This window comes from Callospermophilus lateralis, unplaced genomic scaffold (genome assembly GCF_048772815.1).
Source record: "Callospermophilus lateralis isolate mCalLat2 unplaced genomic scaffold, mCalLat2.hap1 Scaffold_309, whole genome shotgun sequence".
In the NCBI taxonomy this organism is placed as follows: domain Eukaryota; kingdom Metazoa; phylum Chordata; class Mammalia; order Rodentia; family Sciuridae; genus Callospermophilus; species Callospermophilus lateralis.
The window spans coordinates 365,846-387,862 of NW_027513711.1; positions in this window are offsets into that span (position 1 = coordinate 365,846).

Genomic DNA, 22,017 nt, shown 5'->3' on the forward strand with positions numbered 1-22,017 from the left:
AAAACTTAACCATAGAGGATATTAATAGAAAAAATAAATGTTGTGGTACAAAATTTAAGAAAATGTATTTGCAAATCAAAAGAAATGTATGATTTTGGGGGGGGCGGAGAAATAATAAATACCACAAAAGACTAAAAAAAATTGGAAATTTTTAAATGTACACTTTGAAAAATTTGAAGAAACAGATTCACAGGCAATTTCTATCTAGTATCTTAAAAAAGATACTTAAGCTGCATTAAGGCAAGAAAGTAGTATTCACTACCAAAAAACCTATAGAGATATCAAATAAGCATTTGATAAAGTAGACTAGCCATTTCTAACAATAACACTAAATAAAAGGACTGAAAAGAAATTACTTAAATTTAATACTTGGGTATTTGCAAATCACACAATAAGTATTATTGCTATAAATAGCAAATGTTTAAATAATTAATGATAAATAGCAAAGGCTGAAAACAATGTCATTTTAAGGTCAAAAATTGGACAGGGAAGACTGCTTTTAAGATTAGATTTCAATATTGGCTGGAGGTGCCCTGAAAGCAGTAAGGTAAAGATCAAATTAGCATTGGTATTGGAAGACAGAATTTCATTTCTTTCTTCTCTTAATATAATTTTTTACAACTGAGGAGATTCTAGAAAAATCTATCAAAGTTAATATGGAAAAAAAGAATCTAGATACAAGACACACATTAAAAAATCGGTAGTTTTCTCTTTATCTTGCCGTCACCTTTAAATGAAAAATCTTTAGTCTCTCATCCATAGGGTGTAAACACAAAAGAGAAAATACTTAGAAACTAGCAGAGTGAAATTGATTATATAAATAAAAATATACATATATAAATTTACCAATGTACATAATCATTTGTATAATAAATTATATAAAAAATATGTGAAAAATCTTATAGGGCCATAAAAATGTTCTAAATAAATGAAAGAAGTTGTATAGTGCTGGTTAAAATTGCAGCCAATTTAAATAAAGTCTGTCAACATCTGTTAATATTATAAAACCTTTAATTATCTCAGTATTCTCCTGAAAATCTTATACTAAATAAATAACCATTATGGATATATATGGAGAAATATTTTGTTATATAATATTTATGGAAATAAAAACTATGGAAATAATCTAAGCATTTATTAGGAGAATGAACTGTTGATTATATTATGTAATATTATGTAGTCAATATAATATTTTAGACAATGTATGGTGTTACAATCAACAAAAATAGAATGCTTTGAAATTGTTCTAGTGTTCTTATTAGTACCTTGGAAACTTGATGAAAATATATTTACAATGAGAACTTTTAATATGTTTCTTTTGAAATTTGAACAATCTAAAAACTACATAGACAATTTATGGAGTACCTTTCTATTCTTTTGTAACATACTGTTATAAAAAATTCCTACAGAAAAGGGAGGAACAAATTATCATGTACTGCATCAGAACTGACATCAAAACCGAGTGGCTTAAAGAAATGGTTCCTACATGAATTAATTTGCTTCTTGAGGAAAATTTTTGATTATCAAAGCATGTGTCTGACACAAGTTAGTATATCAAATTAGTACCACAACCCAGACATTCTGCTTCTCTTGTCCACATAGTACTTGTCAAATCAATAAAATACACAATGAGGACTGAGATGGAGCATGACAGCAATATGGCAACTGAGCTTCATAATAAATCAAGACTTAAGAAGACTGCCATCTATAGCCCACAAGGCAACAGCTCTTTTAATAAAGGGCTAAAATTTGCTGCTTCCTCTTCCTCTTTCTCCACTATATGCCAATAGTCTTTCTCATTAAAGACTTGGTCTGAGACAGTAAAAACTATATTTTGATCATTTGTCATCTATTCTAATGTAAAAGGGTTTGAATGGAACAGGATCTGGAGAGGGGTCTTGTTGCCTTAATTAAAGGACCATTGGATGGGTCTATCAGGGATGGCACACTTCTTTAGGGAACTCTGTTTCAATTTTTAGTGACATGAAAAAAGTATATATTTTCTCTCTGATTTCTGAGATGTATCCAGTTTAGAGTGGTGGTTGATCAGGAGTATCAAGTACCCACGCTCTAGATCTAGGGTATTGTTTAGCATCCTACAATGTAAGACTAACCTTTTACAACAAAGAATTGTCCTGTTCAAAATGTCACTAGGGCAATATGAAGAAACTCTTAAAGAAATGACAGTGTTTATTAAATAAAATACAGAGCTATAATTTGGACAGGTCAAGGTTGGGTAAGAGAGCCCCCCTCTCCTCTACTCAGTGTCAGGATAGAGGGCTTACCTGAAATCATGTGAGGCCTCTCTGTTGGAGTTTAATACTAGTTTAATGCTGAAACAATCCACAGCTACCCTCTCCTTGTGGTCTTATTTTTGTCTTAAGGATGTAGCTAGACTCCAAGGTTGAGATTTCAAAAGAGTAAAAGAAAGAGAAAAAGAGACAAGCCATGTGATCTTTAAGAATGAGCTGCAGAAATTCACATGGGTCTACCAGATTCTTCTTGATTGGGTTAGTCACAAAGCTTTGTGTAGTTCAAGAGGAAGGGATATAGACCCCACCTGTCAATGGGCATAGCAAGGTTGTGGAAATGTGAGAACAGAAATACTGCTGTAGCCATTTTGTATGTCTTTTTAAAAATTTTTACTGGCATATTATATTGAATTATGATTGTGGGATTAATTATGTTACATTCATATATACACATATTTATTTGATCCATATCATTCCTCAGTACCTTCCAGTTCCCCACCCACTCCTTCCACTGATCCACTTGCTTTATTCTACTTGCTGTAGCCGGTTTTGAAAAAAAACTGACTTTCTATTTAAAATGAGACTAATAGTGTTTACTAGAGTTATTGAAATTTCTAATTATCCATTAAAGAATAACATTGATTAATAACAAGTTTGGACAGGAGTTCAATGTTCCAGTTAATCGTTCTAGCTTTTTGCTAAACAATTAACAGCCTTGGTGTGGATCTCCTAAAAGTCAAAGGGAAATCAATGGAGGAAAGTAACTAAGGTGTGGGAGGAGGGAGGGAGGGAGGAAGTGCTGGGGAGTGATATTGGCCAACTTACATTGTTATACTGTGTTCATGTATAAATATGTAACAACAAATCCCATCATTATATACAATTGTAATGCACCAACAAAAAATGTGGAAAAAAACAAATACAGAAGTGTTGGAAATGTTAAAATTGGAGAGAATTTAAAAATACTATTACACAGACAAGATACAGATGTTTAATGACTTAAGATGTAGGTGTGATGAGTAAAGAGATGAAAAATATTGCTGGAAAATGCAAATATTAAGGAAATCCAGATGGAAATTCTAAAAGAGGAAAAATATGAGATTGTGGGACTGCAGATGTTGCTCAGTGGTAGAGCATACAGTTAGCATAAGGAAGACCCTGGATTCAGTTGCAAGTACTGAAAAAATCATATGTACTACTGTCACCAAAACATCATTTATCTAATGTCATAGAGGAAATTTGGAATTTTACTTTGTTGATAGGGTACTTTCTTCATCTTATAATACTTTAATTCATTCTAATTATAGTAAGCAGTATTAGTTTCATAACAATAAAAATTCTCTATATTTTTTCAAAGATTGCTTTAGAATATATAAATGATTCCACTGGCTATAGGTTGACATTATGCTTTCATGTTCTAAAAAAAAGAAATATGGCAAACAGAAGTTGACTAGAAACATCCAAATTGCATTAATACCAATATCAAGTAAGTTTCTTTGATTTGATTGTAAATAAGATAAATTTGTCAAAAATTAATAGGTCATTGAGAAATAAGTTAACTTCACAGATTTTATTGATTACAAAAATACAGAATTATACCTTTATTATAGCTAAACATTTGTATTTCAATACATTAATTTGTCTTATTTTCATGAAAGAAGTCAACTTATTTCAGGTTTGCTAATAATTCCAAGCCTAGAAGGAACTAGTTCCCAGTTGTCCTATTTTTTGTATTGAAATCTTAAGCTTTTTAAAAAAGCAGGCCTGACTTCCTTTTTATGCATCTTCTAGACACAACATGATGTCACAGTCACTGCCAATTAACCTTTCAGGCCTTTAATGCCTGATCAGCAAGCTATCCAAAAACTCTGCATCAGAAATCCTTGGGAGGAATCACTTGAGCACTGAAGGCACAGAAGCTCAGTTTGTGAAGATGCTGGTGCTCATGAAGCAGAGATTTATTGTATTTTAAGTTACAGCTGCACTAGCATAACTCTGATGTATATTAATCCTAATACCTGTTTTAATCCTTTTCTACTATGGTTGAGTAAAGTGTCGGGGTTGTCATGTATCTGTCTTGTTTTGTTTGAAGTTCCACATCTCTAACCTTGGTCACAATACAAGGTTCATTTCAATGTTTTGAACATATTTTCATAGTGGTATTGATATTATTTCACTCCATTTGAGCCAGATAGGTTTCATGGAGCAGACCTTCCCAACTGTTGTACCCATGCATAATAGGTCACAGGCCTGTGAGATAATGATATCCTCTGTTCTCAGGGTGCCCTGGTGAGGCCTGGGGGAAATGAGAACTCCCATAACTATTAACAGCCAGGAGAAGCCTTAACAATTTATTCTAACTTGCCACAAATGTTATTTTGAAGTGCTATATTATGAGAAAAGCCAGAAAGAAATGCTATCAAGTACAGAAAAGGTTTGTCTCACTTTGCAATGAATACAAATTGGCATATATTTCCTAGTTATCTCTCAAAGATGAAGTGAATAGTTGCCATTTGAAAGATACGCCCTTAGGCTGAAAATATTTTAAACTTGTGAGGATTACTATAGTATGTGATTTGCCTTGATAAAATAAATAAAGAGTTGAAGGTAGTTATAATCATATTAAAGTAAATTCTGACTGAAACTTTCAATAAAACAATATCACAAATCACACACACACACACACACACACACACACACACACACACACATGCACATGTGCATACACGTTTCCATACAGAACTGATCTGACTCAGTTCCAAACTGAATATTTAATTCCTGAATGAATCCAAGGCCTTTCTCTTTTCTATTTAGTAAACTGCTAGAAGTTTTTTCAAATTTATTATTTTTCACATTTTTGTTACCAGGATTAACTATTGACTCTATTTTTCATGCCTTTGGTTCATGTAGAAACAGTTTTTATCACTGAATAGGTTATTGAATATATGCTGGCTACTATACAGATATGGTGAGTAGTAAGTGTTTATCTATATTAAAATTATTGATTTCTGCATATTATTCTGGTGGGGTAAAATTCAAAACTGTGCTTCAACAAATGAAATGTGTCAGGTTCTTCAGACATGCTAAAATTTCAAATGTTAAATTTTCCAATGTAAAACATCTTCTCTAAATATACTTTATCTAAATGTAATAATTTTCTTTACAAACAGGAGAAATAAGAAATACTATATTATTACCTGGAGATTCAACCATTGAATCAATGGGAAAAGCTGTATTTATAGAAAAAATTTAGAAATTGTTTATTACATTTACTATCAAATCCACTAATGGGATAATCATGGAGTTAAACAAAAGAATATTCCATATGCCAACCTATTTATCTCCTGACTAAACTCTACTCACGCTCTAACCTTCTCTGTCTGCAGACTTGTTTTTTGTGCAAAATAAGAGGTCAAATTACCTCTTATTTTGTTATATCTTTGCCCAGACAGGAGGTGGTACCCTGATTCAACAACTGGGCTGTTTGGAGCCACATTCCCTTTAACGCCATTGCTTTAGGCACAACACAAAAGGCAGTTTTAACTAATCTTATTATTTGCAGAAGAAAAACCATCTACATTACATTGACATCACTAAGAAATGTGAACCTCCTTCTTTCATAAATGTGGATAAATAAGTGTCAAAGGTTTTCCCGTTATGGTTTATGGGATGCAGGTTTCAAAATGCTGGTCATCACCATAATAGCAATAATTAAGTTAATACCTTAGTAGTGGATGTTAAGTAAGATGTCATGCATAAATCAAATATTAATAATTAGTTTTTTCCCTTAGATTTTGATTTGAGAATAGATTTATGATCTGATTTATGTTTAACTGTCAATAGCTCTTTGCAGTTTAGGGGTTTTCCACCATCATATATACTGCCAACCTACCAAGCTAAAGTATTAATGATTTGCCAAATATTGTTATGCTTAAAACCAATCAAAAACTTCTTAAAATTATGTCTTACCCGCAGAAAAGAAAAACCCTGTTGTATAAATGTAGCATTCTTTTTCAGTTACTTTAATAAACAAGACACAGGAGCATATGTGTGTTCAAAGGCAGAGTCCCTCATCCCTAATAGTAAAAAGAGATACTATCCATTATTTAGTCAACAAATTAGGAAATAATTAAGCATTAATAAAAATGACTGGTTTTTCAAGTAACTTCTAATGTATGTATTACTATGCTAATTTCCCAAATAAGATAAGAGGCTTAACATAACCCCAAGTGACTCAATCATAGCATACTGGAAGCTGAAATCTGGGTATATTTTGATGCAAAGCTTATAGTCCTTTTTTCATACCATGTTTAGTCAATTACCTACTTTGTATCATTTTTGGAGACAAAAGAAAATCTATCTTGCTGAGGCTCCTGTGTCATTTGTGAAATTTTCAAAAACACAACTCCATCCTCCTTTTTCTGTCCCTGTTGCTCATCATAAAATGAATGAGGGTTTTGCCAAACAGATTGTGTTGCTGGCAGGACTAAAAGCATGAACAGTTCTTTGCCTTGAAAAAGATCACTGATTCTTATGAATTAAATGCATTTTTATATGTTCTCCTTACCCATCATCTCAGTGCCTTACAGCCATTACATCTTTTTTTTTTCTTGTTAAAGTTAGAGCATAGATGGACCAGTCCTTCATGTCACATACTGAAATGATTCAGTGTTGACTGATCCAGTTCATCCACATTCCAGGCAGGGATCCCCAAACCTACTACTATTAATCTGAAAGTGTTTTTCAAATAAATGTCATTAAAGCAGGAGAAAAGGACTGCACCAAGAGAAGCAGCTTCCCCCTCCTTTCCTTTCTTAATTTTCGATATACAGTACTTAATTAAAATTTATTCTGTCCTAGTCATTTTGCTGAGTACTAAGGGTCATGAGTAGAGTATAAAGAAGAATGAAGAAAGTTCAGAGCCAGAGTAGAGAAAGGGCTGTGCAAGCCAGAATCAGACGTTATTTTCAGTTCCTACACCTGTCTTTAAATACAGTAACATTGGGTATAGGGCTTCAACATATGACTTATGGGGAACACAACCAAGTCCATAACAATGCCCATTGATCAACAGCAATAACATGCAATAGAGAGAAGTTAAAGTCAAATGCCATAGGCATACTAGTTAGTCAGAGGTTCAAATCCAAAGCCTGCCACTTCCCAATTGTGTTAACATTGGTGAGTTTTCTTAATCTTAGTGCTTCCTTCCTTTGTGAATGTAACAAGGACAATAAGTATCCTTTCTCCTATGGCAATCATCAAGTATTTAAATCTAATTAGAAGGTAAATTGAAATGAGAAGCTACTATTAGTTGTAGATAAATAGTTTCAAAGATGTTGTTACTCTTCTTTCTATGGTAGGCATAGTATTTTAGGAATTGTGAGAATCAAATGTAAGAGAAAAGACAGGAAATTAAATTTTTACACTATTTTTTCTTAATGAATTTATTTTATATAAATATAGTTGTAGGCTAGGCCTACACAGAGAAAGATGCTTTAGATTTCAGAAATGTGTAGCTTAATTCATTCTTTTAAAACAAATCTTTACTGAGCATTTATTATGTGTCAGAAATTGTGCCAGGCATTTTGGAGACAGCAGTGAGCAGAAATCACTATTCTTGGGGAATTTATATTCTAGAATTGAAATGTCACCTCCACTTCCGGAATTGGGCAAAATAAGGTCGATCAAATAAGAAAAATAAATTAATTAAAATAAATTTACAACATAATACAAGTTGGCATTAAATTGTGATCATTTGGTGAAACGATAGATAGGCATAACACTAGCTCTGGGGCTATAGGACTGGCTTCCACAGGTGCCGCCCGATCCCTGAAATACATGTTTGAGACCTTGCCATACCTCACCATAGCCCAAGCAGACTTTCTGCCCCGCCCTGCCCCACTGCGTGTGTTTTGCAGGAGGAAGCGCTGGCCTTAGGGTCCCTCAGGGCTGCACTGCCACCTCCAGCCTCTGACGTCCTGCGCCAGGTGCACTGCCAGCGTGCATAGGCACGCGGGTTTTGAAGCCACGCAGCATACCTGGTAGCCAAGAGCAGGCCGGGAGCCCAACCTGCAGGTCCCAGATCCTGCTGTCGTGGTCGCTGGAGTGTGAGTGACTCTGTCTTCAGCTGGTGTCTGCAAGCTCACGTCACCTGTTTGATAGCCTCCCACCAAATCAGAGGGCAGCGCTCGCCAGGAGCCCCAAGCGTCACCGGCTTCCACAGATTAGAACTCGCCTCTCATAGTTCCTCCCTTCATTCCATTTAAAGCTCCCACTGGCTTTAAGAAAAAGTTAAGTGTGAGCTCAGTTTCTTCAGCGCTTTCTTCCACTGCACGATGGTAAGTGAGGAACCGGCATTTGCTAGTCCTCTGGAAAAACCTGGGGCTCTGAAAGCTAATAAACTTTGCACTGAGAATTTATTCCATTTTTGGAGCAAACTTTCTTTGCTATCTACCAATTAAAATAGATCCTCCCCTGTCTCCTTTTTATTATCATCTGTCTTCTCTCTCTTCCTCCATTCCTTCCCTACTGTCTTTCTCCCTGTTATTTTTATTCTTCATATTTCCCCCAAATTTCACCTATTCACCTGCACTTACTATTCATTCTTCCTCTTCTTCCAGATTATGCATATATTTGCAAACAATTGGAGTTGAACTACTGTAAGAGTATTTGGGGTTTGTTTTCTTCTCAGGTGTCCATTGCCTAATAGTTTAACTCGGATTCCAATAATAACCTCAAGGAAGGAGTCTGCAAACATGCTTTTAAAATGAAAACAAGAAAAATAGCTCTTGATAAACTTTTGGCTCAATTTTTTTGGTCTGCACTCCCCAAGCTGCACTTGCTTCTGAACTGTGTTTTTTTTTTTTTTCTTTTCCAAGACATAACTCACTGGGAACATTAACAAAGTGTGACTTAATTGACTCATTTTCCCCTCTTCTGTTTATGTTATTACCAAGAAAGTACTCAAGCCAACAAAAGATTTATAGTAGTCAAACAGAGTTTATCTAAACATAGGCTCTGCTGGAATAAATGGCTTTTACCTGATTAAACATTGACAAATAATTAGGAATGGACTGTTGTACAAATTAACCTAGGAAGGCTGCATACTTGTTCTTGTTTGGAGATTTGGAAAGAGTGTATGTTTGAGGCTTGAGAAGTAGCAGGCAGGAAGGTACTCCCTGGATCAGAACACAGTGAGAACACACGTCAGGCAGTTAGTGGTGGCAGGATAACTTTGCAAGGACATTGAGCCCTAGTGATGGAGATATCTAGAGCTTGCAGTCTTTGCTTATTTCTTTCAGCTTTTAGATGTTTACTTGGAGTGATGTTACACTCCTCTGACTGGAGCTGGGGCAAAGTTTATTTAATTACCTACAAGGAACAAAGTTTATTTAATTATCTATAGAACAGAGATAGAGAGAATATATATATATATATATATATATATATATATATATATATATATGCACTTATGTCTATATATGCATATGTCTATATGTATGTATATTATACAAATATGTATGTACATAACTATATGTATGTGTATGTATATATATGCATTTGCACATATATACATTATATATATATTTGCATATACATTATTCACAGCATGTGTTTGTGTGTATCTCTATTCAGATTCCCATAAGATCCAACAGAATGTTAGTTTGGAGAAGAAGAGGAAGGGAAGCATAAGACAATTATTGATTCAGAAGTTAGTCTATAAGATGCCATATTCTGCTTTTTCATCCTTTTTAATGGGTTCTTTGTCTTCCAAGGTGATTAGAAATATAAATATAATTAAGATAGTTCTGGCTGGCTTATTAGGTGAGCTAGGCATTACAAATGAAAATATAAATATGACTCATCCAATAGTAGTCTATTCTTTGTTCAAGGACCTGTGGAAATGTTAGGAAAGTCATAGGAGCTGATTCCTTTTTAGTTATTATAATTAAACCACTCAAAGTTTAATCTGGATCTAAATTTAACACCTTCACTGTTTCTTCATTAACTGCATGTAATTTCTGTGTGTTTCTCCCTCCCTTCTCTCCCTCCACATCTCCATCACCCAATCTCCTGGGATACCCCCCTCCACCCCAACTCCTTATACTGAATTTCACAGAACACCATTCTGCCTTGCCAAGACCAGTATTTTACAGGAGACCAGAATTATAATTGCCTGTATTCCACTACATCATCAAAAACTAGTGTTGACGTTTCCACGGAGACTTGGGTCTCTTTCTGGGCTGCTGGTCTCCTGGACAACAGTGAGCCCCAACAAGCACCACAGGCACAGGGTAAGTTCTGCTCTTCTGCTTTAGTGGTAGACCTGGAGCCCTTTTCAAGCAATGTGGCTGCAAAGTATCATGGTCTGGGACTCTGGAAAAAGGGATGTTATAAAAAATTTAAGTTAGTCCAAAGAGTCTTGAATTTTACAACCTTAACTTCTGCTATTTTTGTACTTGCCAAATAGTGAAAATGGGATTCTTCCTCTTTCTTGCTGGACAACACGTGTTTCTCCCTCTAATGTATAGTACTTGGAGATTCCCAACTCACTGAAAGAACCTTTCTTGGTCATATTTTATAAACAACATCCTAGTAGAATGTTTTTGGAGTCAAGATACTAGTTACAACATTTCTTTTGAAATTCAGAAAGTTTCCCAAGTATCATAAAGAAACAAGAATGAATAATTTCATCTTTTATTACATAGAGGAGATTCTATAGAGAATGCCTTGTAAATAGAAACAATTATTCTCTTACACACACACACACACACACACACACACACAAACACACACACACACAAACACTCACATAGGATTTCAAAGTGGGAGGGAAGTATAACATTGATGGAAAATTATGAATGGTATTAATCTTGACTTGAAGGTTAGTGAACATTTATATAAAATTAAATGAATTTCTGTATAAATAGTCAAGTTTCTCTAAAAAAGTTTCAGATATCTTAGAATTAAATACCTATACTATAGTTTTTTTAAAGAAAGAGTGAGAAAGAGAGGGAGAAAGAGAGAGAATTTTTTTTAACATTTATTATTTTTTTTAGTACTTGGCGGACACAACATCTTTGTTTGTATGTGGTGCTGAGGATCGAACCCAGGCCGCACGTATGCCAGGCGAGCACGCCACCACTTGAGCCACATCCCCAGCCCCATATACTATAGTTTGCCATATGCTCCTTTGGTGGACACAGGGGTTAAGAAAAGGCACACAAAAATGAAAACCTAAAAATGTTGAAGCACACTTACATATCATGGATAAAGTTGTTCAGTTTTACTTTTTCACTATAAGCAACAGCAAAGACAAAATGCCCAAAATCTGAACCCAAACTGTTTAGAAAATTGGATTCCTGTTTTCTTACTCACTACCCTATTTTAATAAAAAATACTTCAGTAACAGCAGTTTAAGAAGAACAGGGAAAGAGTCATATGGTATTAATGAGACAAAATAAAGTAAAAAAAAAAAACAATTAAGCATGCCCAAATGCTTTTGATTAACAGGCATAGCTTCCTGTCAAATATGAAAAAAAATTCTTTGTAAAAGCATAAAAAATATACAGATGAAAACAGTTGAAACGGAGAAGGTAGAATTTTGCAATTTTTTATCATGGTTTTCAGAGAAACAAGGTGCAAATTATTTAAAAGTAGACGTTGCTAGTAAATCAAATTCTGAATTCTATACATTAGATTTAACAGGTAGGCAGACAGAAAAGGAAATAATAGCATCAAAAAATGTTATTAGATTATCAAGCCAAACACTATATTATTAATGTTGAAGCTTAGAAAAATAAAATAAAAATTATAAAAAGATAGTGGGATTGCAATATTATGCCTAGTGGAAGGGAAAGGTTAATAATCATTTGAATGAATTAATGTTGCATCTGAGAGAGTCTTTATTAATCTAACCAACAAGAATATACATATAAAGGGAAGAATGTGACCACTTAGTTCCAAAAAGAAAAAAAAAATCCTACCTCTTTAACCACTTTGGCATAGGTTGTATAAATATTTGTCTGTCACAGCTTGCATCCTTCTTCTGAAAGCTTTAAATATTTTGTTCTAGTGTGAGGAAGCAACAGCTATTTTTAGAAAAGTAATTGAACCTATTGCACTTTGGGAATGGTTTGGTGAGCTCATTGCACATAAGTCAAAAGTGTGTTTTCTATGCTACCCATTTTGTATTTTCTCATAGATTCATCTTCTAATTTGAATTTTCCTATTCTGGACTCATGTTCCTGGGAAGAAGCTCAGCTTTCCTCACAGCTCTACAGAAATAAACAGGTATGTGTGGATAGTCAGAACATTGAGACTGGCCATGCATCCTGCAGTCCATTCTCCACTTGCATCCTCCCTTAAGTTCATGCTGCTACTTTTTCCTCTTAAAATTCACATTAACTCACTTTAGAACTAAAATGAGCATATGAGAGAGAGGAGAGAGAGAGAGAGAGAGAGAGAGAGAGAGAGAGAGAGAGATTGAGTGAGTGAGAGAGAGAGGAGTTAGATGAACAATCTTTCTCTCCCTCCCTCCTTCTTTATTTTCCTCTCTCTCTCTCTCTCTCTCTCTCTCTCTCTCTCTCTCTCTCTCTCTCTCTGTCTCAACCCCCCCCATACACACACACTCATATACACAAATAACACTTGAGGAAGACATGAAGTCAGGCTCTGACTATATCACATTTTAGCTGTGTGAACTATCACGTCCACCTTTTCCTCATCCATGAAATTGGAATATTTATGTGGCATATCTCAGAGGGCTAATGGAAAGACCAAATGGAATCATGTCAGTATTTTAAAATGATAAACATGGATAATTGCCTGGAGAATTAATGATAATAACAAAGGTTTTTTATCCAGACATTGTTTCTTTTTCCATATTTTGTTCTTATTTGTTCCCCAAAAGTAATATGATCTACTGAACAAACAGGCAGATCAATCTGAATGTGGCACAAATCAACCATCTTTTCCTTTCTTTCTTTCTTTCTTTCTTTCTTTCTTTCTTTCTTTCTTTTTTTTCTTTAATGTGCAAGGAAGGAGTCCAGGTAAACCTTTCTAAACACTTTTTTTTCCTATATTTAAACAGTTGAATGCTGCTCATTTTCCTTTACACCTACCTGACTCCCTTGTGGTTAAAATTTTAAAAGTCATATAATACCCTCAAATACTTTGTAATGAATGAAAAATTCAGAGCACAAAACTGAACAATCAGGTGGTAGGGGTTGTTGATTTCAGTCTCGGAGGACGAGGACTCTCTGAAATTGTGTTGATAAAACAAACAGAATAATAATCAAGTTTAAGAAGGCTGAGGCACAGTGGCATTATTATAATGTTACAAAGTCAATACAGTGGAGCAACCTTCACCATTGTCTGCTTTTTTCAGCTCCAAGAAACTCTGGTTCAGAAGGAAGAAGAACTTGCTAGGCTACATGAAGAGAATAATCATCTCAGACAATACCTGAATTCTACTTCGGTTAAATGTTTTGAAGAAAAGGCCAAGGTGTGTAATAATCTTTTTTATAAGGTCAGGGCAGTGATTTAAGAAAGAAAATCATTAATGTAAAATTTCTTATTTAAAAGCAAGAAGTGTACTCAACAACAGGTCATGGAATATGTGAGTAGAATGGATAACATTTCTTAAGGAAGTACATGACTTTCACTAGAACTTTTATGTATCATTTATTAGAAGTATCTAGATTGCAGATTCTATCCAGACATTATTACAAAGGAGTTTCTTATATATCAAAAGCTAGGGATTGCTGAGGAAACATGTTGATCAAACGGAGAGTTAGGTGGAAATCAGAGATTTAAAAACTCAGTTGTTTTAATTATCTTCTTAATGTAGAAATTAAAGATTTAAAAACTCAGTTGTTTTAATTATCTTCTGACTTTAGGAAAATCATTCTCAATTATAAATTTGGTTACCTGTAGCTACAAAACTAAAAATCTGTGAAAAATCTCTCTCAATCTAAGATGCTGTGATGATAACTGGAGCCTAGTATCTTGAGCAGCAATTCAGTATATACAGTTACATTATTTTTTATTCACATTTTTCTAACACTTTTAAATGAGATATTTCTTACTCAAAGATAGCTTGCCTATAGTCTCTTTGTGTTCTTTTTTCTTTAGTTTTGTGTTTTTCCTAGTATGCGTTTGCTTCTATGACCAATTTTTACTGGGATGGCATTACTGCCTTCCCAGTCAATCCTTTTAGGTTTAACACCAGGGGAAAGTAAAATCATGATATATAAAATTCTGAACCCACTGGTACAGACATGCCATGGATATTCTATCTTCTCTTTTTGGAAATAAGGAGTTAAATGGTAACTTTCAGGTATACAGCAGATTTTCCCTCTCATCTCTATCCAAGGTTTATAATCAGAAACAAAAAGGCAGAGAAAGTATTTCAAGGTAATTTCTCACTTCAAAAGAGTCTTTAACACAAAAAGGATAGTCCCCCTGGGATAAGGTCCAGCTCTCTCAGGAATTTTCTGAAGTTAATGTTCCCCCAGAGCCCTCCAGTTGCAGTGAATCTGAGAATAAGAGAAGCTCTTTAATGAATGTGCTGTGAGAAACCAGAACACCTGGACACAATGAGGCAAAAGATCCAAACATGTCCTCCTTTCATTTTTTTCTCCTGAGATTTGACACTTCACAGAAGCCACAATGTCATCCTCCCTCCATCCCTGCCTCACAGGAGAGATCATTCCATATGTAATCTGAAAGTGACATCTGTACAGGACCGCCCATGGCCCCACCTACCTGGTAAAGCTGGGAGTATAGCTCAGTCATCCTAGCCTCCAGTGAGAATCAGAGCACATATTGCCAGAGACTTAGCCTTTTCTTCCTTTTCTTTTAAGGACTACCACTAGTCCCACTAAGTCCATCTTATTGTCCTCACTCTGAATTTAGACAATCATTTTAATTAACATACTCCTTTTTTTTGAAACAATACAGAATGAATTCAGATTCTGTCATATATCCTTAACCTTCACAGAGTAAAATATACATTTTAAATTCTCAAATGAAAAACTTCATAAAATATAGCATTCCAAAATAATTTACAGCTATTTCTACTGACTCAGTTAAATGAATACTCAATGTTTTCCTTTTTTGTTCAAAATGTGATCTTATATTTTAGGGACTGTAGTCCATGTCTAAAAGGTTGATAAGTAGAGAGAAACTAGAAAAGGATTCATTGATGACGTGATGTTAGAGACATTCATCAAATTATACTGGCAACAAATACGGATAGAGGTAGAAGGAAAAATAGAAGAAAAGGTATAGGGCCTATTGGGGAAATGAAAACTAGCCCAGGTGGCTGCAGGGTAGCATTTTATAAAATAAAGCATGTATTCTGGGGATTCAGCAGAAGTTTCTGTATAATGAGACATACTTCTGCTTCTTTGGATGTTATGTAAATACATGGAGGTAACATATACTGAGTCCAAAAGGGCAAGAACAATAACTTACACATGTTAGTTTTATCCTTGAAATAAAGCATCATCTCTCATGCTTATTTATACAGTTTCCATTAAGTCTTGTTTCTCTTCATATCATATAAATCTTTCATATTTTATTATTTATACTGGTTCTAGTACAGTAATTAGTAAAAAGGGAAAAAAAACCTTTAACTTTTATAGATTTTCTTTAACAGTGTTCTATATTTCTTCAGACTAAAATGAAACCTTCATAGACAAACTCTGGGATGTTTTCAAATCACTAAGTTCTTTTTAAAACAAACAGATGTTTTACTTTTTTTGAAAATCTAATAGGTACTGCACATACAGCATGAGGACTAAGGAGACTGCATGGCAGGGGGCATCATCTTTTTGGAATATATAATGGAAGAGAGTCTATCCAAATCCCTTTCTCACTACAGGAGGGAGGGTGGGAATGTAGGTGGAGAAATTCAAGAGAATCCTGTGAAGAGTAGGAGTGACAGGAAGAAAGGATATGTGAATGTTTTTTTCCTTAACTAGACACTGATGCAGAAGCACAATATGCAATGCAGGGCAACAAAGATGAGGCAGCAGAGTAACCTCAATCCTCTGACTTCTTTAAGACAGGGATTCCTAGGGCAGAGCAAACATTATAGAATTTCTCATTTCTGGGTTTTCAAACATCCCAAGTGAACCTGGTCCCACCCATCTCTAAAGTAATGGGTGTAAGTAACAAGAAGCTCCAGAATCAACAACTGGCAGTGTAAGCTGAAGGTGTGGAGAAGAGGAGCAGATTGATGTGGTAAAGCCAAAACTATGTGGAAGTTCTTGGGTCCTAAAATGATGTCATAAAGGCATCCTACAAAAGTATAATTATCTAATTTATTGCCCAAAATATGACAAATAGTAAACTGGAAGGAATGCTGGAACAATAGATAAAATCATAGATTACTGCAATTAACCAGGGCATATTTCCACAATATAAAGAAAACACAGCATCTGAATGCCTGTTACAGAGAGGAAGGACACCAGCAACCAGTCATTTCACCTAGGGAGACCACAACTGTGAATAAGAAGAGATTAAACTTCATCTGGTTATGTAGATATGCATCATCTTAAAAGAAGGAAGCATGCACATTTGTCAAAAGTGGACCTTCCTCCATTCTAATGTGCCTTAAACCACAAGTTTAGCTCACACAGAGGGAGGGGAATAAGTTATAAGATTACCAAATTAATCAATTAAAATATTATATTTTATTTATTTATTAAATAAATATCCTTATTATTTACTGGAATGCATTACAATTTTTCTTACTCATATAGAGCACATTTTTTTCATATCTCTGGTTATAAACAAAGTATATTCACATCAATTCATGTCTTCATACATGTACTTTGCATAAGAATGATCATCACATTCCACCATCATTTATAACCCTGTGCCCCCTCCCTTCCCCTCCAACCCCTCTTCCCTATCTAGAGTGTGTCTATACCTCCCATGTTCCTTATTCCTATCCCACTATGAATCAGTTTCCTTATATCAGAGAAAACATTTGGCATTTGGTTTTTGGGGATTGGCTAATATCACTTAGCATTTTAAAACTTACCTGAACTCTGATTCATGGACTAAAGTGACTTAATACAAGGGTAAAAACTTTTATAGGGTGATTCATGGGGAATTTGAACTTGAACCTAGATTTCCATCTAGTTTATCATCACATCATAAAGTTCCTGAGTTGGAAATTCTAATTATCATTATTGTATAATGTGATATAATGTGATAGATTATTTGTATATATATTATTTTATGTGATAGATTATTTGTATATATTTGTATATATTGTCACATTTTACAAACTCTTCAAAGACAAGGACTGAATTGTACCTTTCTCTATCTCAGAACAAGTGTAATTATAATAATTAAAAAAATAATAATTTTCCCAAAGCACAGACAATTGAGAATTTAATATTCTTACTTGTATTGTTTTTATTCTGTTAATTTTCTTTTCTGTAAGCTCCATCTGTTTACCTCACAAGACAGACACAGTGTTCCTTTCTGAATACAGGCAGGCCTGGTGTACCCAGCCCAGAGCATAGTCCTCTGAAGGCTCCAGACACAGTCTGAGACCCTGACGGGCTGACAGTGGTTGGGGAGAATGGACTCCCTTAATGGGCATGATGTGAAAACCCCCCTTTCTCTCCCATTCTTCTCTTCTAGTTTTGTGAATCCAGCAAGAAAAGCTGACCAGATTCCCTCTAAGGGTGAGGGAATATAAGAAAAAAAAGTTACATATGTAGTATGTAAATATTGTAAAACTTCTAATGTTTTTAACCATAGCTCTCATATAATATTATCATTTCATCTATTGAAGGGCATCTATGATGCTTCCACAGCTTAGTCATTGTAAATTGAAATTATATTCATTTCCTTCTTTGGGAAAAGGTCCCTTTTGCGAATCAGATAGAAGAGTAAATTGGCCAACCTCTAGCAAAATATTACTAGAAATAAATATGAGTTATCTTCATTTAGAAGTAAAGTTAAATAAAATAACACCATTGTACAGTATCTTTCAGGATTATCCTGGAAAAAAATATGAAAAAACTCTTTCTAAAGAGCAGAATACTTGGCAGCACACTTCATCCTTAATTTCACGTGAAAAAAGAAGTTACTTCAGGTAAGAAGGTACATAAGAAGGTGCATAGAATAATAGGAAGTAATCGAGACTTTGTCAAGGTTTTAGAAGGAACTTTTGAAGACTATAAAATTTGGGGTGTATAGTAATAAGGATGAATCTCTGAGAGAGACAATGCAGTGTAAATATCATGGAATTTCATGCTATCACACACCAAAGCACATACATCATGAATATTGTACAAGACAACCAAGTTGACAACTGGAGTTGGCTAGTTTTTTTAATCCAGACTCCAATGCTGCACCGGATGAATGAGGACTTGGTACCATAGTGGTTTCCTGTCACTGTTTTTTATCTATCATTTATCTATCAAATGCTTCTTCCAAATATCTAGCCAGCTAGGAGGAGAGGTGTATCTCTAGGTTCTTGTAACAGCATCATTCTTTTCATCATTTTCTCATAATAAATTAACAAGTGGACGTCTTTTAACCCAGAAATAATTTTAACCAGTAAAACCCAAACTTTTTAAAAAATTTTGCTTTTACAGACAATAAATGCTAAGCAATTACCACTAATAAAGTGTCAATACATCATGCCTAAAATTGAATCAGACCACACTTAACAAAAATAAAGATATTACTATTGGTCTATGACCATGGTATTCACTGTATTTTCATCTATAAAAGAAACGAAAAGCTGCTGGCCTGGTATAATTCTGAAACAGTTGATTGTGTTGCTAACACTTCTTAAATTTTACATCATTATATCAGGTTGTGCTACCAAAAGACACACTATATAGATCCAGGAACCAGAGTGTAAAAGTTTAAGAATCTTAACTCACCATCACTCCTATTAATGCACTTGGCAATTATATTTTCTTACACCATGCCTCTGAATCTTCCACTTCTAGAGATCCTAATTATTTAAAAGGACACTTTTCCAACAGGATGTGTAACAAAATTCCAACTAAAATTAAACTGCACCCGAGGACTCTAAATTCTATATACTAAGAAAACAGAAAGCAAGAGGAGAAATTACAATCCTAGCTAGGTTGATACACTCTCCACACCAGAAGGACATTGATTCCATGTTGCAATGATAAGCAAGTACCACTAATAAAGTGCCAATACATCATGCCTAAAATTGAATCAAACCTCACTTAACAGAATTAAAAATATTACTATTGGTCTATGACCATGGTATCCACTTTATCCAAATATAAAAGTCTATTGTATATTTGAAGATAATTATCAGATGATTCAATTTGAAAACAGATGATCCAATTCTCTACTTTTTAGTATTTACTTTCCATACAGGGATTGTAAAAGGATCAGTGAAGTAGTTGTGTCTTGAGAAAATTATAGTGAGGAGCCTCAAATGATTTGGGGATGAGTATTGAGACCAAAAGAAAATGTTTAGTGGATCTAAATTGAACAGCAGAAGAGACACAAGATGACTATTAATTTGACATTCATTCTACACAGCTGTCAAAACTGTAATTAATTGCACTGTTTCCATTCTTATAAGTTTTCTTCAGGAATAGAGTCTCACTAGTACCATGAACTAAGTACAGAACTTAGACTGAAAAGTGAGTTTTTGTGGTGTCACTATAGGGAACTATGCTTTATGGCACCATTAGGACTGAAGGATTCATTTCTAAGACAATTGCTGAAAGTGTTCTTTTCAAAATATTTTCATTAGTAGAAGCTCGTTTTTCTGGCTATTACTATTTAAGGCTTCCTAAACTCAAGACTGCTTGAGACTCATGTAAATCACACTTCATCTCTCAAGTAAGAAAAATATGAGAGTTCAAGACAGATCCATATTTTCACTTTGAGTAAGCAGAAGCCTCCTTTGAGATTAGACTGCAACCCCAGATTCTGTGTGCCCAAATGTGCTTCCTTCCCTTTATTTCCATTGTGCTGATCTGAAGCACACTAACTTATGGACTTCCAAGGTGCCTAGTCATGGTCTTAATCAACCTCCTGGGAAGCCCTAATTAAAAGTCAAATGCATCCTTCATCTACTTCCAGACTTTCTCTTTTCCAGAAGTTCTTTGAAGTCTTTTTGTCACTGGAGATAACCTCCTCTTTTCATTGTGGATGTTTATCTCATTTTATGCTTCTCTTTGACTGTTACTTTAATTCATTGTCGGTAAAATAGACTTGTATATTTGAAGATTCAGATCTCTAAGTAAAATAGTTAGTTTATGGGCTTATAATACACAATCAAAAATGTTCAATACATTTTAATATGAATTTAGATGCATAATTAAAATTGGAGGAAATAAAATAGGCTTTATTACGATGTAATTCTGCACTACAAAATTATCTTTTTTTTTCCACAAAGGATAAGAATTTTGGAAGATAACATGCCACCAAGAAAATGAATCACTATTTTTTATATATAGTTGTGCTTGAAAGAGAATAATAATGTCACCATAAATTGATGATATAATATAAAACAAAAAGTTTTATAACCAATTTCTGTTTATTTTTTACAAAATATATTTGAAGCAAAAATACAAAATCCATGAATCTCCTCAAAATACTATACAGTGAATAGCATTTCTACACAAATCATATAATTTTTATGATATTATGTAAATTTTCTAGACATAGGTGTTGAAGTTAAATACACTAATATTATTTCTCAAGGAACATTTATTTTGAAGCACAGTTCCATAAATCTGCAAATACAATTAAATTTTACTTATTATACACAGATCAGTACCTTAAAAATGATCAAATACCTGGATATATTTCCTTCGACAGATTTCGGTTTCCTGGACCATAAGGTCAGCTTTAATATAATATATCTTCTACCTTTTCAGTGACACAGAATTTTAAAATTTTAAGTAAAATTCTCCTATAGGCTCAAAATTCACCATATAACTATGGTACTAATACAATTAGTGATGAATGTTACAAGAAAAATTCTTAGTTCTTTTAAGAGAGTTTTTTGAAATGAAACACTATATCAACACATGATCCTTCAAACAAATTATGATAATGCATGCACAGCAATAAATTTGGAATAAAGAAGATATAGACATCTATTGGCTACAGGACTTTGAAAATACATGCTTTGGACCTAAAAGACAGTTATTTTGCTTTGTGATTGCAGCACTTTTTATAGCTGTTTGTGGAGTTTTAGTTTTATATTTTTGTTTTGTGATCTCACATGCTTCATTTATTCAGATGTATTGAGGTAATATATGCTTATATGAATTATATGCCTCTTTCTTATTATAGAATATTTTTTAGAAACTCTTGGTAATCATACAGTTTCTAAATTAGAGATCAATTACCATGCAAGCTAGAAAATGCACAGTGGCTTAAAGAACTCCTCATTCCAGAGTCTAGCCTTAGAGTTTTCACATAGTTGATGATCAATACATTTATATGGATCATAAAATTAAGATCTGTTTGATCTTAAAGAAAAGAAATAAGAAGCCAGAGACATGCTTCTTCACAGATGTCAAGCTGTCATTACTAGGAAACCCAAGGAGTCCTAGAGGGCAGTCTGTCTCTCTGATTGATGTAGTTATGTAAAATTCAAGTCCTGCTTTTCTTCCCCACAACTTTGGCTTTCCTGTGTCATCTTGTTCTTTGTGTTTCAGTGACCAGAGAATGAGATAGGTTCACAATTATTTGTTCATGCTAAAGACAACAAACAAACAAA